The sequence below is a fragment of the Calypte anna genome, chromosome 18 (assembly GCF_003957555.1).
Source record: "Calypte anna isolate BGI_N300 chromosome 18, bCalAnn1_v1.p, whole genome shotgun sequence".
In the NCBI taxonomy this organism is placed as follows: Eukaryota; Metazoa; Chordata; class Aves; order Apodiformes; family Trochilidae; genus Calypte; species Calypte anna.
In genome coordinates this window covers 10864703-10878454 of record NC_044263.1, presented here as the reverse complement: position 1 = coordinate 10878454, position 13752 = coordinate 10864703, and the positions used below count along the sequence as shown (strand labels likewise).

General features: G+C 40.4%; 1 protein-coding gene across 1 annotated transcript in view; it reads left to right on the top strand.

The window, feature by feature from the left end:
* The window catches only part of TNRC6C (trinucleotide repeat containing adaptor 6C), a 78835-nt gene that overhangs the window by 22415 nt on the left and 42668 nt on the right, over positions 1-13752 (top strand). The window contains 1 exon segment of the mRNA XM_030462075.1: positions 3877-4203. The gene's annotated coding sequence lies outside the window, so the exon portion shown is untranslated.

Below are 13752 nucleotides of genomic sequence, written 5' to 3'. Positions count from 1 at the left end.
TTATAAATAGGGTTTTTTTCCAAAGAATATAGTTACATTGCCTTCTCCCAATATTATTGCTGTATTTAAAGGCTGAATTCTACCCTGATACGAAGGTAGGAATCCAGCTGATTCACAGCTGATGTTGTTGACTCCTTTTGCTTTATTTCCCATCAGTAGTTTAAATGTTGCTTTTTTTCCAGCTACCCTGGCTTGTTATACATAGTATTTCAATAAGGTTTAACTTCTGTTTAACTAGTCTTATAAAGAGACTTTGATGTACAAAGTGAAAATCACTTTGCTGTGTTGATGAGAGAAAAAGCAGAAATTTTAATCTGCAGACATGTTTTTGTCCTAAATGTATCCTAGCATATGTTTGATATTTTGATTTTCTCTGTTCTTGTGTACGTGGTTCAGGTAGAGGGAAAATTTGTTTCTAACAGTGAAAGTGGCATCTCTGGCCACACCTTTGTGATGGAACAACTTCATTCATTTAAGTTAAAGCAAAAGGTGTGTATTCTATGGCTTGTGCTAGCAATGTAATAAACACACACACACTCCAGTACTGAGAGTGTGATGCTTTATAAAAAGCAGCCTGCCTTGTTCTCTGAAATATGTTTCACATTTATTAATATTCCTTAAGAAAATCTTGAGGCTAGACAAACACTGTCTCTACTGGCATGGTGCCAGTTAGTGGTTTTAATCCTTTTGTACACCTCAATTCCATAGAAAATTTATTTCTTAGTTTAAAAAAAAAAAGTCAGCAGGCTCTGGTTTCTCAGCTACCATGAAGTTGGCACTTTCAGCCTTTTTTTTGTCCAGAGATGATCAGGACCTTGGAGTCCTTCAGTGCATGATGATGGCCTGGGGCTGAGCTGGCTTGGGAAGAGGTTTTGGGGAGCAGTGATGGAGGGATCAATCCTGATCCCCCCCCAGATGCCACCTCCTGCCTGGCCTCTCCTCCTCCTCCTCTTTCCTGGTGTTCCCTCTGAGCTGCTGGCAGCAGGGGTTGTGTGGCTGCTCTGATCCCAGTTGCTGGACTGGTTTGGTGGTTCTGGTGGGTCAGCCCAGGTCTGTAGGGTAGATCAGAGTGCTCTTTCTCAACCTTGTGGCTGTGGGGAAATCACCTGCAGCTTCATTCTTTGCAGGAGCACTGAGTACTCAACATTTCAGTGTTGGTAAATGCTTGCATCTCTAACAATAATAATAGTAGTAGTAGTAAGTAAATGCTTACCTCTCTGTTATAATAATAGCAGCAGTTGTAGTAGTAATAATAGTAATAAACCAGGATCTCTAATTTTTCCCTTTTCTGTTCTGCATCTCCCAAATGAAAGGGAAATACAGACTTTGTTCAAGAGCATGAAAAGTTAGACTATTTTAATTACCCTTTCTGTTTTTCAAAGCATTCAATACAAAGCAGGACTTGGCTTTTGATGCAGTTCCAGGTTTGGACAACAAGCACTTAGCTGTGCACACACACACACAGCCCCAGGCTGGGGGGTGGTGAGAGCCTGAGCTTGTGTTTGTTGAGCAGCAGGTTTGGTACCTGCCAGACAGGCAGAGGCTGTGTGTGCATCTCTGGCACTGCCCAGAACACTGGGGAGAGATGATTTCCTCCAGAGACTGCTCTTCAGGGAGAGAATCAGCTTAATTCATGGGTTATATACTACAGTTTTTTTAAAGGCCAGGGAAAGTGATGAAGAGGACTTTAAAGACCCATTAAAACTAAGTGATAATTTGTATCATGCAAGTGACAGGTTGTTTGGTTTTTTTTCATTTTGGAAACAAAATCGTTTTCACCTACCTGTTGTAAATATAAATTTGATATTTGAAAGTCTGCATTTCATATGGCTAGTATGAGCTTTGTTTCTAAAGCTGGTGGTATAACCTGGAAAGGCAAAAACCCCTTTATTCTCTGGACTTCAGATACTGTTGGTACTTTTAAATTTTTTTTATATCCAGAGTTGTTTTTTGTTAATAGAGGTAAACACAGGACAAGTTGTTTAGGCTTCCAAAATAAGTACTTGGAGAAGCAAAGGGCTGATTGCTGCCCTCAAGCCTGGCTTATTTCTGCTTGTCTCTGCCTCTGCTTGCTTTGAAACCACCCACAGCTCTACATTGATGCCTGTTTACTGTTTCTGCTGGGGAAGTCAGTTTTTCAGGCCTGTCACAGCTTGAAGAGAGGGTGAATGCTGATTTCATGTGTAATGACAGGAGATGCAGTTTTGCACTGAGCTCTGTGCAGTTAGGAACCCCAAAGGGTTTCCTCTAGGTGGCTGAGTGACCTGGGTAGGTGCTGGCAAGTGAGTGGAACAGATTTCCCACCACCACTTCCATCCCTGGCTGGGGCTGATCTGCTCCACTGCTCTCACACCAACTCTCTCAAGGCTTTTCCTGAGGAGACCCAGCACTTCTGTGCTGGCAAATCCCACTGCAGGGTGGGTCTGACCTGCTTGTTGCAGACACAGGTGGTGTGGGTCTTACTGAATATGTGGCTGGAGAGCAAATCCAGGAGCCAAGGGTGTCCTGAAATGCTTGGTATGAAAATTTAGGTAAAGACCCTGAGAAGACAAAAGCTTTCTGTGGGTGCTGAAAAAGCTGGTGGGTCAGGTCTTTTAACTTGCTTTTTGAGAGATTATTAGGAGTCTAAGAATTCATGCTCTCATGGCTATAGGCAGTGTGATTTGATGATGGCACTAATAATAATAATTATAGCAATCTTGCATCCAAGTCAGAAAAACTGCTGAACTAGAGAGGCAGCTGGTGCTCTGGATCAGTGCAATAGCTTCCTGTGCAGTTTCAGTGAGCATTCTGTTCAGTACTACATCGTCACAGCTCTTTTCTCTTCTCCCTCCTGTTCCAAGCCAGACAGAATATTTGTTATGGTAAGGACTATAAAGTTCAAATACTAAAAAGGGCAGAGTGTTGTGCCTGAGGAAAGAGTAACCAGTTTGGATTTTCAAAACCAAATGCAGTTTAATTCCATTTTGGTGCATAGAACACTATTTTTTTTTCTCCTGGTTGTAAAGAAGAAGCTAAACCTATGGAAAAGGAGCCGTTGAGAGAGTATTTAATATGTTTAAAAGCTTTTGCACCTGAAGGGTTTTAAAGCACGTGTTGTGCAGAAATCCTGATGTGCAAATAACTGTCTTGCTGTCTTAGGTTAAGCATTCTGAGAGGTCTGGCTTTGATGAAAGTCATAGAAATGCTGGAAATGAAAACATCTAAGAAGTTTGTTCACTTGCTCTGTTGTAGAGTTAGTAGGAAATCTGTGTGTTTCTTCTTAGTACTGTACTTGCCTAAATCCTACTTAAGTGCCCAGGTACCTGCAGGGACGTGCACACTGCTGTATATGGGAGCTGTTTGGGTGCTGCATGACCTTGTTCTGTGTATATTGACTGCTCCATCCTCAGCCTTCATGTTCTCTGCTCGGGCAGTGGGTACCAGATATTTGTAGTAAGCAACTTCTTTGTTGTGTGCTGCTGATTTCCAGTGCAGGCTGGGAAGCAGGAGGTGTGTGCTAGGCTGGGGGAGCTTCACACAGTTAAAAAAGGATGTGCAGGCTCTCATGAACTCGGGTGTGAAGCCTCTGTCAGCTCTCTTCTGGTACATCTGATTTTGTACAGCTGTACAGTTTTGGTTTTAAGATTTCAAAATTGTTACAGAAAATGTGTCAGGGTGCTGCGTACACAGTAACCTAGCCCTGAGTTCTGGTTGTAACACTTCTATTTTGAACGTATTTTATGCATTTGATAGTCCATGTTTTGCCAGCTCTTGTTTGGGAGCCTGAAATCCCCATCCCTCAGCTCCATTCCAGGACCAATTAAAAAAAAAAAACCACACAACTTTTCGGCTATTAAAAAAGCACTTTTTTGTTTTTGTTTTTGAAAAATCTAGTGCCAGAACCTATTAAGACCAGTTTAAGCCAGCCCCAACCTGCCGGTACCGGTACCAGTACTTCCACCAGCACTATTACCAACAGCAGCAATGGCAAACGTGCATCTGCTCCTGGGCAGCAGCCCGCTGCGTCCCGTTACCTGCCCCGTGAGGTGCCTCCACGCTTCCGCCAGCAAGAACAGAAGCAGCTCCTAAAGCGGGGGCAGCCACTGCCAACTGGGACTCTGAGCAGCACCAGCCCAGCACAAGGTACTGGACAAGCAGGGGCCAGTCCTCCTCCACAGCAAGGAGCAGGTGGACAGCATCATCCCAGTAAGACCCAACCAGGTAAGAGGCGGAACCCAGCGGGATCGCGGCTTGGTTGTTAGCGTAAGGGTGGTTGACTTCAAAAGATGTTAGAATTGGCTTAAAAATCACAGGTTTGAAAGTGAAGTGTGTGCTGTTGCTCTTTTTCTTATGGAAATGTCCTCGTTTGGGCCAGGATAAAGGGGATTTTCTGTCTTGTACTTCTGCTTTCAGCTCAGTCTCTTGTAAGTAGCTGCACTTGCTGAAATTAACAGCAGTTTCTGAGACAGCGTGTGCTGCTGGGACTGATCCCACTCAGGTGTATGCAGAGCCAAGGACACTGCTCAGCTCTGAGGAACATTTTACCCTCCAGAAGGAATAAAGGGGTCCCACCTGCAGCCTCCTTTGGGGAGGAAGGGACAAGAGAGATGCTAGAACTGACCAAACAGAGGATTCCATCCCATACACCTCATACTCAGGAGAAATTTGAGGGATCACAAGGGTCAAGCTTCCAGCTTCCTGCCCTTCCTGCCTTTCCTGCTTCCCTGTCATGGTTTAACACTGGCCTGGCAATTAAACCGAGTAACAGGAATAGATGATGTAATTTCCAGGATGGAGTTCTAAAAGCTTTCCCTATTTACTTAGATATTCCGACCTGTGAGGTCTTTCTCCCTTTTTCCCTGCTGTTTCTTTGGTAGTTACACTGGGTATGACCTCTGGGACATCCAAATGTTTCTTGACTGACCATTCTTACAGAAGCACTGCTAATTGGATTATTGCCAATTTTTTTACTGTAATTTTGGTAATATTAGTGTTCTTTGCATATAACTATACAAGTGAAACCCAGGAACTTTGCTTATGTGGTGTTGTGCTGGGAGACACACTGAGCTTTTGCCTATTGGAAATCATGAATCGAGTAGGAATTCTTTAGCCATCCTTTTACTGCTTTTTACCCTTTTACTACTATTACTTCAGTAGGAATTCTTTTAGCCACCCTTTTTCTGTGGAATTGCTGATGAGACAAGAAGCAGCAGCTCTTTCCATATTTGTCCTTTTGTGTTAGGAATAATGTAACCTGAACTGTCACTGGGGAGATGAGGTTGGTCAGTAATTGGTATAAATCACCTTTTCATCACTGCTGTATGTGTGTTGTGTTTGCAAAGCAGGGAGTGCTTAGGGTACAGTTATCTGTGGCTCAGAAAAAGTTACCTGGATTGAATCACAAGGGGGTTTTGATATAATGAATATTAGTAATTTCTCAGTGATACCAAGTGTTGCTGATTACCACTCATATATGCTGTCAGACATCACAAAATTTGGCTCTGGAAAGCCTGCAGTTTTTCCCTTTGGGCATTAGTGAATCTTTTTGCTGAACTTGCTGCTGTGGTCTTGAACTTCAGCAGAGGAAGTTATTTGACATTGTACTTGAGAATTTTAGGTAAGAAAATACTGTCTGTCAGATACTGTAACTTTTATGGTTATGGAGATGCATTTGAAAATATTTCTCAATCACTCCTCAGAAATACAAATCAGAAAAAACAAAATAGAACAACTTACTTGAAGTGTTGGGGTTTTGTAGGGAGGGGAAGAAGTTCTGCTTCTGTATTCTCAAATGCTTGGCTCTAGTGAGATGGAAAGTAATGAATTCCCACCAGTTACCTTCTTTAAAAGTCAAAGTTCAGCTGGAATGGTGGCTGACATTTTTGGCTTTTTTTTAATTTGGACTTGTTTGCTAATCATCAGATTGGTGTTCTGTGTTAAATTTATATATTTTTAGATGTTATGGATTTAGGTGTTTATTATTTTCACAAGTCTATTATTTATTTACATGGTAGAGACAGATTGACCAACTCGTGTGGCTAGGGCTAGCTGAGGATCAGTATTAGACTTCTTCCAGGCATCAGTACAGATGTATCTGAGACATGTTTGATCTTTAGGAAAGCATACTGTAAATCATGAAACAAAGTCCACCATAAATCATAACATAATCCATGAAAGAACACAGCTTGTAAGAGCATAGTATGGGCTGTCTGACTTTGATCTTGCCAGATGCATTTGTACCTTGAGGCTTTAGACTTCTTTTCCTGGTACCTATTTGAACTTGCTGTATAAAATAAGCACTTGTTTCTGTGGTTTGTCAGCCTGGCAACTATCAACAGATGTTTCATACAGCTGAATTAGTTTGCTTCTTTACTCTTTTGCTGCTTTCTTGTCACTGCTGATAAAATTCAGAATGCAGTATAAGCTAGTACAAATAGGAACAGGAGTACAGCAGCTTTTCTGCTTCATATTATTAGATTCTATATTGCACAAAACAAGCTAACCAGATGAAAATTCTTACACATTACTCAAATAAATGCACAAAATGGTAATTTTCAAGTTGTTGTTTACTATGTGAAGTCAAAACAAAAACTTCCAAATGCATCTGAAAATCTGTGCACGGTTCCTGGAGCAGGGAAGGGAATCTTAGGCAAGCAAAATGCAAGAGGCTGTGTTTTGAGACCCAAGTGGCTACATCTTCCTTGTAGAAAGAACTAGGTTGAATACCAGAGCTTATGTATTTCTCTTTCCAGCAGGTGGAGCATCAGTTCATTTACTCACTACATAGAGGAGAAAAAGGATTAATCTCTCTAGCTCTGTTTGTAACCATGACAGCTGTGCTCCTGGCTGCTTTGTGAGGCTGAGCAGTATGGCACATCTCACTCCTGAGAGATCATTTTAGCCATGAAACACGTGTTGAAAGTCTTCTTTGGGCTCACAATGGTTTCATCTTCACCTGGATGGATGATCATAAAAACAAAGAAGTAAGGAGAGTATCTTGGCAAAGCCAGAATCTTTTCTTCTCAGTTGTTAGGATTTGAGTAATTATGAACCTTAAAAAATTGTGGGATTCTGTATTCTGAAAACCTCCAGCACTGAAATAATGATTTTCCCATGAAATTTAATTCCAGCTGGGTAGTATTTTGGGGAATATGAAAATGAAGACCATTAAACATTCTTAAACATGAGGATTCTGACTGAGCAGTATGTTGTCAGAAGGAAACTTCTCACTTTCTCCTCTTAGCATCAGTAGGAACTGTATCCCTTTAAATGTTTGTCTCTGGTTCCCAGGATATTTCATTTGCTAAAGAGTCTTGGCAAGTAAAAGTTCTCTGGGGAGGTGAAGGGAAGGAACAAAATAATCAAAGTTGTCCAGAAGAATCAGTGCAGGTACCTGATGCACATACAGAGAGGAATTTTGTCTCTCTGAACACAAGAGTGATCACTTAATGAATGTTATTAGACATCTTCCCAGGTCTGGAGGCAGTCAGTAACACATCAATGCTTTGGGCTTTCTCACTATCTGGTAACCTGATTAACCTCACCAGAGCTTGTCAGACCCATCTGGATTCTGCCCAAGCCAAGTCTGTCTCTGTGGCTGCTTTACACTGCTGGTGAACAATGGTAACATTCTTGTGATGGGTGAGTGGTATTAATCACAGAGCCAGGATTCTTGTGCATCTTGTATCCAGAAGCTGCTTAATGTAAAGTCATGTCTGTAACTTTGCTTTTTATAGGGTCTTATTCCCATATAGTTAATATGAAATTATTGTGTTCTTTCCAGGCACTATTTATAACCATGTGGATACAAGGAAGGGTGTTACAAAGGCATTGCCAGCCTCTTCACTGTAAAAACACACTGTTTAATCTCTTTATTCTCTGATCAGCAGTCCTGTTACCTGCTGCTTTAGCCTATCCAAAACACTTCTCAGAACTCTCATCTGCAGTGCCATGAATGAAAAAGGATGTTTTGCCCATGTAAGGGGAGTGGGAATTCATGACCACTAATACATTCTCTGTCAGGTTTATAATCTGGAGATATTACTGCAGTGGATGAGAGTAGTGACTTTTTTGTTTCTCTTTTAAGGTAATCTGTCAAACATCAACTAGAAAACCTGTGAATAGGAGAAATCAAAATGTTTCAAACTGAATAGAATATTGTTGAAAGCAGTTATATTCATTGCTAAATATCATGAAGCTATTTTCTGTAACACTATGGACTGTTCTCTGTTTTGTCTGCAACTTCTATCTTGAGCTGCAGGGCCCACTCTCGACATGCCTGCTCTGTAATCCTTTTTGGGATTATACTGTAGGAAAGCTGTATCTGTAATTTATGAGCAAGATTCTAATGCCTAGTTCAGTTTGTTAATTTTTCTTAAAGGTGGAGCTTTCTCTCTTTCCTCCCCCCTTTCTCAGCTGAGTCAAATTTGGTGAACAGTCAGTTTCCTTCATTAAGGTGTGAGGCATTAATGGAATGATCCTTTTGCCATGTGATTGAAAAGAATTAAGGTAATTTCTGGAAATTACCATGAGAGATGAAAAACAGCAAGTCATGTATCCTTCTTTCCTTCTTTATAAATTATGAAGTTTGTGTTAGAGTCTCCAGGCAACCAATGTGTGTTTAAGAACAAAGATCAGAAGTAATCAGTGTTTCATGAAGATGCCTTTCACTTTTCTGCAATTCAGCAAAATGAAACCAACTTCCATCACCTCAGGAGAAATGTAAGATGTCCTGCAGGAGTCATGATGGAACTTCTGTGCTGCTTTTGTGTTGGCGAGTTGAGTATTTAGTGGAACACATCCATAGCATGTGTTTCCAGTCTAAAAAGAAATGCAAGCAAGTAATTAATGCAGTACTCAAAATAAGAAAACACACAAACATTGTGGAGACTGAACAGTTACACTGGGAATTTATTTTCTCTGTTGTCTTCTGAGAAGTGAGAATTTGACAGCAGTTACATAGATTTATTTCCTGCTGCAGTCTAATGCCAGACTCTGCTGAACTTTTCTGTCAAGAATGAAGTTTTATTTCATTTTTCAAGATTTCTTTAGCTGCAGTTTGCATATTCATTGCCCACTGTTAAAATAATACCTGACAGTACCCATTGCAAACATCCAATCCTTTAACTGTATGGCACTTTAAAATTCCTTCTCATAGAGTGATTTTATACAGCTGTAAATTGGGTGAAACATTTTAGGAAGAAATAATGCCTCTTCTAAAACAAATCAGTGTAGTTGGAAAAAACAGATAAGCTTTGACATGGCTTGTTTCACCAGGTCTGGTCAAGCAGAGCAGTAACTTCTGCAGAGGATGCATGTTTGAACAATTGTCTGGTTTAGCTTTTACTGTACTTAGTGATGACTGCAGGCAGTAAGGCATGGCATGCATGTGCAAAAGGCAGGTCTGCAGTGTTTGGAGTCTCATTGCAAAGGCTGAAATAAGATTTAGCTCAATTCCCTGGAGGCATGGCAAACACACTGATTTTTAATGAGTGGTTAAAACAGATGAGAACTGCCTCTGTGGAAATGATTTGCTGAACTTTATCTCTTTGGGCTCCTTTTTCTGTCATCTCACTAGCAGAGTATCTTTGGTGGCAAAACATTACTGTGGTTTTGCTTTTAGTTGGAAAGTTAAGAAACAAAAACTTTAGATCCTTCATAAACAGTATTTTTCATATGTAACAGCTAAAGCACCACTCTAAAGGAGAAATGAAAGATTAGGTTACATATATTTATTCACCATGGTTATTTCCTTTGTCCATCACTTCACACTTTCTATAGAAAATAGATTTTTAAGAAGGTACCTGAAAGAAGTTAACTTTTCTGTCATGGGTGTTGATGTTGAATGAAGGAACTAGCATGGTGATGTTCTGTTGTAAACACAAGAGGGGGTTGTTTATATAGAAAACATGTTAAGAGCTTTATTGCAGATGAAGCATCACAGCTTTCAGGTTTTAGTTCACTTCACAAGGCGTTGGCCATAACTTGCAGAGCAGTTCACTCTACAGCTCATCACTATACCCAAGGTTTCCACAACGTGGCTTTGGACAAGTCTTCCTAGTTGTGGGGTCAAATTTGATCCTATGCCAGTTTTTAAGGAATAGGGACATTTTCAGTGTTGTATTTTGATGAACTCTTTTGCCAGTACTCTCCCTGCATTAGTGTTGCAGAGGAATTTTCAGCTGCCACCAGAGGTTGCATGAGTGGTGATTACATTTCTTCTTGGTTTTTTCCTTAGGGCTTTGTTTAACATTTGGTAGTGGTTGTTATCTGGTACATGTCCCTGGAAAGCAGGCAGTATTACCAAAGGTCACAAGTGACAGGTATGTGTTTAGACAAAAGGAAGTTAAGAAACCATGGCACGAGGACACAAACACAGCAGCTAACGTGGAGATGGGGTCCAGCCAGTAGCTGCTGTCTGGATAAAGCTCCTGAGTGATAAAGGTTTTCTGAGATGCTGCAAGGGCAAAGTCTGGAGAAGCAAGTTGCAGCTAGCAAAGGGTTTTGTCTCCTGTGGAAGTGTTCAGAATTCCATATAATCCTTTGAATAGAGATAGAGAAATAGAAGCCGCTGTGTAGCACAAACCTGGGCATGATGAATGAAAAATTATGGCAAAAACTCATTAGTAAGCTAATCTCTGGAATAAATTTTTCTGCATTGTGTATGTTATCTGACATCAGGCAGCAGAGTGTGAAAAATAAATCTGCTGCTTGAAATATTGGATAGTGGTTAGAGATTTTCACCAGGAGAAGGAAACAAAAATGTGGGAAATAAGTTTGGTCCATGGGAAGAGCAGAAAGGGAGTAATGTCATGTGAAAATTATCAGAAAGATTAATTTATATAGCTCAGGAAACAGAATACTACAAGGAACAAATATAAAAAATAAGTTTGTAGCTGTTAGGAAAACAAAGAATAAAAAGAAAATGTCAGGAGAAGAAAGGCCAAGGGAACATGTCTGATGTTCAACAGGGAGAATTATTGTTAGATGGCATCAAGAATATTTTAATTGCTTTTCCCTTCATTTTAAACTAATGATTGACATAGAGCTAAGGCTACTTATGGGAATAAACTATTTCAAACTGTCCAGAAGTGATTAAGTTTGTAGTAGACTGGATTGAGAATGGGTTGGAGCAGTCTGTTCCACCAGTATGCTTTCAGAATGTGAGAACTAGAAAACAAAACCACCTGATTTTTAAAGGTGACAAAGGAGAAATTGAGGAATTGCAGATTAGTGGTTGTGATCTGCTAGAAAGCTGTTGGAAAAAAAAAATAAAGTGACTGTTTTGTGCATTGTGTGCAAGAGAGAACAATGGAGCCAAATGTGTTTGTGCAGAGCAGGTGAGGCCAAAGGAGAGGAGTTCCCTGTCAGCAGTGTAACAGGAACTGTGAAATGGGGAGGAAAATCATGTCCTAGAAGTTGGCTTTGTGCAGGCTTTGGTATAGTGCCTCAGAAGACTGTTGTGATGGACGTGGGGTGGTGTAAATAAGTGGGAAGCAGAAGATGAAACTATTGCAAGAAGTGTCAGAGCTGCTCAGGAAGCTGCAGACAGCCAGTAGCTGCCAGTCCTTATTGGCAAAATGGGAACATTCAGAGTGAGAGGGCAAATTTCTGCTCTGATATTTGTATCAGTCTTTTGGTTATAGAGAACAGCCTTTTGGGTTTGTATAATGGTAAGATTTTATTTTCTATAATGGTAAAATTACAATATAGAATAATGGTGAGAAAATTGCTCAATTAAATAAGAATTAAAGAAAAGGGAAAAGTTCTTTATTTTGGCCAGAACATCTCTGTAGACAAATCTGGTTGTGTGAGTATCACACTGCAGAAATGGATCTGGAGTAAGTCACAGGCTACACCAGATAAATGGTGTCAACACTTGGAAAGAAGACAGGCATACTGAGGGAAATAAATTACATTGCTTTCTGTGAGGCAATTCTGATAAAGCCTCTGAATCCAGTTTGGGGAACTCTGCCTTCAGAAGGAAGTGAACCAGCTGGAAGAAGAACAGAGGAATGCAACGGAGATCTTGAAAACAATCCTTGCAAAGAGTGAAGGAATTGGAGCTGCCAAGCCAAAGCAAGACTGAAATTAGAAATGCAGAAATACCTCCATGACTGCTGCAAGGAAGAAAGTGATATGTTCTGTATGCCTGGGATGGATCAGATAAGAAATAATGGGCTTAAATTTCAACAAGGAAGATTAAGGCTAGATATTAGAGAAAACGTGCCAGTATGAGAGCTATCTTCAGACGTGAGAGCACTTGGGAATGTGCAGTGTCTCTTGCTGGAGAGCTTCCTTGGTGGATTGGGCAAATGTCACTTCGTGGGTGTCAGGAGCAATTCCAGAGATCAGGTGAGTGGTCTGCATGACCTCTCCAATTTCCTCCCTTTTAGTCTTTCAGGATCTGTAAGAATTTCAGATTTATCAGACCCATGGCCTGTCAAAGTTGCTACAAGATTGAGCATGTAAAGGGAACTGCCACTTATCCTCCATCAGGGGCTGGAGTAGAAGCTGGGCTTTATTTTGTCCCCAGACACTAAGTATGTTCCTGGGGGCTCTGCGTTGCCTTCCTACGCACCCCTGTCCAGTAACCCCTTGATGAGTTGTCCTCTGCCTTCTGGAAAGTAGATTTCAGGAAGCTTATGATATCAGATATTAATCAGAAAAATAAAAAACAATGTGAAAATATGCCTTGCATTCTCTTCCAGCCTTCAGATATAATCTTAACTAATGAAAATGACAATTATGCATAGCTGATATAAATTCATATAATAATCCACAACAACATTTTGACTTTAAACTTATTGCAAAATTGACTTTCAGGCTTTAGGTTCTTGTCGCATTTGAAAGAGTTTCCTGAATGGAAGCAAAACAAAAGAGATTTGATTTTCATTCATCTTGAGTTTAAAATGAGGTTAAGCCCATCCAGTATTCATAGACTATTGCAAAGAAACAGAGTAAATGTCTTCAGAGGGAAACTGACTATTTTCAGAAGTACTTTAGTGGAACAGTTCTTGAGCCAAGAATAGCAGCAGTGATTGTGCTCTGGTAGTGAAGTGGCAGCAATTCTGAGAATGCAGCCAAACCTTTAAAGAGACATCAGTGGTGTGCAATCCAGTGCAGAAGGGTGAAACTGCTCAAATAAACACCTGATAAGAATAGAAACAGCAAATTTAAAATGTGCTCCATTTACTGTGTAATTAATATGTATTTGGGGCAGATAGGAGGAAGAACAAGGAAGTGAGAAAGGAAAATAATTGTAAAGGAGTGTATTAGGCATGCTGGAAGTTTGTGTGTAAATTATCCTTTGGGATTCATATATCTGCACTGATAAAACTTCCTGTGTGTTCTCAGGATTTCTGATGATATTTGGGTCCTGTAAACATCAAGCTGTTGTCTGTGTGTGTCCCATTTCTGTCCCCATCCTGTGTGTTCAGATGTCTCAGAGGCAACCAGTGCTTTCCAGCCTGCTGTGGGTACAAGGAGGTCCCTGCTTGTGCACCCTGATCCAGGCTGAGGGCAGCTCCCTGCTGCCGGGATAAACAGCAGAGCCTTTGATTAATGTGCTCTCATGTTTGCACTTAGAGCTTGGTGTTTGGTTGGTGGTTTTGGGGTTTTTTTTTCTTTTTTTTTTTTCTTTCTTCTTCTTTTCTTTTTTTTTTCTTTTCTTTTTTTTTTTTTTTTTTTTTCCTTTTTTCTTTTTTTTTCTTTTCTTTTTTTTTCTTTTTTCTTTTTTTTCTTTTTCCAGATAGAGGCAGGGAAGTCATT